Source organism: Schistocerca piceifrons, chromosome 2, assembly GCF_021461385.2.
Source record: "Schistocerca piceifrons isolate TAMUIC-IGC-003096 chromosome 2, iqSchPice1.1, whole genome shotgun sequence".
NCBI classification, from domain to species: domain Eukaryota; kingdom Metazoa; phylum Arthropoda; class Insecta; order Orthoptera; family Acrididae; genus Schistocerca; species Schistocerca piceifrons.
In genome coordinates this window covers 765,509,710-765,512,380 of record NC_060139.1, presented here as the reverse complement: position 1 = coordinate 765,512,380, position 2,671 = coordinate 765,509,710, and the positions used below count along the sequence as shown (strand labels likewise).

Genomic DNA, 2,671 nt, shown 5'->3' with positions numbered 1-2,671 from the left:
AATGTTGTTCAGCTACCAGGATGACATAAACTAGCATGACTGCCTTTCTTCTACTTTTGTCTGTTATGAAGAACACATTTTTCAAATGTCGTTGTTGTTGCTATTGTTTTTGTTGTTGTTGTTGTGGCCTTCAGTCAGAAGATTGGTTTGATGCAGCTCTCCATGCTGCTCTATCCTGTTCAGTCTTCCTCGTCCCCGAATAACTGCTGCAACGAACATCCTTTTTAACTTGCTTACTGTATTCATCCCATGGTCTTCCTCTACGATTTTTAGCCCCCAAACCTTCTTCCAATACTAAATTGGGAAGCCCTTGATGTCCTGTCAAGCGATCCGTTCTTTTAGCCAAGCTGTGCCACAAATTTCTTTCTTCCACAATTTTATTCAGTACCTCCTTAATAATTACGCGGCGTATCAACGTAATCTTTAGCAATCTTCTGTAGCACTACGTTTCAAAAGCGTCTACTCTCTCTTCGTCTAATCTTGCGTGCCTAACCTCCATACAAATACCTCCATAAAAGGCTTACTAACACTTAAATCTATATTCGATGTCAACAAATTTCTCTTCATAAAAAACGCTTTTCTTGACAGCTCCAGTCTACTTCGGCCATCATTATTTATTTTGCTGCCCAAATAGCAAAATGTATCTATAACTTTTATTGTCTCGTTCCATAATCTAATCCCCTCAGCATCACCTGACTTAATTCGACTTCATCCTGTTATCCTTGTTTTGCCTTTGTTGATGTTCATCATACATCAACCTTTGAAGAGGCTGTCCATTCCGTTCAACTGCTCTTCCAAGTCCTTTTCTGACTCTGAAAGAATTACAATGTCATGGACAAACGTCAAAGTTATTATTTCCTTACCCTGAGATGTATTTCCCACCTACTCCAAGTTTTTCTTTGGTTTTTCATATAGCACCCTATATTTGTTTTATTCGTTAATCCACTTCCTCTTGTAACAACCGGTTCAGAAAAATGTTACAGTGTACAAACATGATGTTATGCTTGCTGATGTCTGTGCTTGGGTAGCTCAGATGGTAGAGCACTTGCCCGCGAAAGGCTAAGGTCTCAACTTCGGGTCTCGGTCCAGCACAAAGTTTTAATATGCCAGGAAGTTTCATATCAGAGTACACTCAGCTGCATAGTGAAAATCTCATTCTGGCAGCATAAAATTGACTTAGAGTCTACTGTTCTAGCGCACAGTACAGTTATTTGGGGTAACATAAATTGTCCACTTGCTGTACTTGACAGTAAGCATATCGAAAGACAAGGAGAACACACATCGGTCGTTCAGTCAACCGTTTACAGCTGAAGGCTTGTGTGAGGACAATGTACACCAACAATTTGTTGCAGAATTCATAAAACGCACATCTATAAGTTACTAGAACTTATTTTGGATCCTCAGTATTTTGACTGGTTTCATGCGTCCCACCATGAATCCTCTCCTGTACCAACCTCTTCACATCAGAGCAGCACTTGCACCCAACGTCCTCGTCTACATCTACATCTGCAAGATAACTCTACTGTTCGCGCTGAAGTACCTAGCAGACGATTCTTCTGAACACCTTCAAACTATTTCTCTACTGTTCCACTCTCTAACAATGCATGGGGAAAATAAACACTTAAATCTTTCTGTACCGGCTCTGATTTCTCTTATTTTATGACGATGTTCATTTCTACCTATGCAGTTTGACGACAATAAAATATTTTCACATTCAGAGGATAAAGTTGGTGATCGAAGATCATGAGAAGAACTTGCCGCAACGAAAAACGGCTTTGTTTCAATGATTGACACGCCAGCTCGTTTATCTTATCCGTAACAATCTCTCCCTATATCACGATAATACAAAACGAGCTGCCCTTCCTTGGACTTTCGATGTCCTCCGTGAGTCCTGCCTGGCAAAGATCCTATACTGCACAGTAGTACTGTAACAGAGGATAGATATGCGTAGCATAGGCAGTCTCTTTTGTAGACCTGTTGCATCTTCTAAGTGCTGTGCCAATAAAACGCTGACCCTGATCGTTCCAATTTAAGGTATTCGTAATTATAATTCCTAGCTATTTAGTTGAAATGAAAGCCTTTGCGTTTGTGTGATTTAAAGTGTAACCGAAATTTAACGGATTTCTGTTTGTACTCAGCCAACGGCCTTGTCGCAGTGGTAACACCGGTTCCCGTCAGTTCACCGAAGTTAAGCGATGTCGGGCTGGGCTAGCACTTGGATGGGTGACCATCCGGCTTGCCGAGAGCTGTTGGCAAGCATGGTGCACTCAGCCCTTGTGAAGCAAACTGAGTGAGACGTAGAGGCTCCGGTCACGTAAACTGACATACGGCCAGGGGAGCGGTGTGTTGATCAAATAACCCTCCACATCCGCATCCAGTGACGCCTGTGGACTGAGGATAACACGTCGGCCGGTCGGTACTGTTGGGCCTCCCAAGACCGACCTGTTCGGGCGGGGTTGGTTCGTACTCATGTGAGTGATCTCACACTTTTCCTTATTCAGAGGCAACTGTCACTTTTTGCACATAGAGATATTGTGCCTAAATCGTTTTGGTTTTGATCTTCTGACGACATCACTGTACGGTAAATGACAGCATCATCTGGAAATAATGTAAGAGGGCTGCTCAGATTGTATCCTAAATCATTTATAGAGATTAGAAACAGCGGAACACC

The 2,671-nt window shown here is 42.3% G+C and overlaps 1 pseudogene; it reads left to right on the top strand.

The window, feature by feature from the left end:
* The first annotated feature begins 2,137 nt into the window (after positions 1-2,137).
* Positions 2,138-2,255, top strand: LOC124778310 (annotated as a pseudogene).
* Positions 2,256-2,671: the final 416 nt, after the last annotated feature.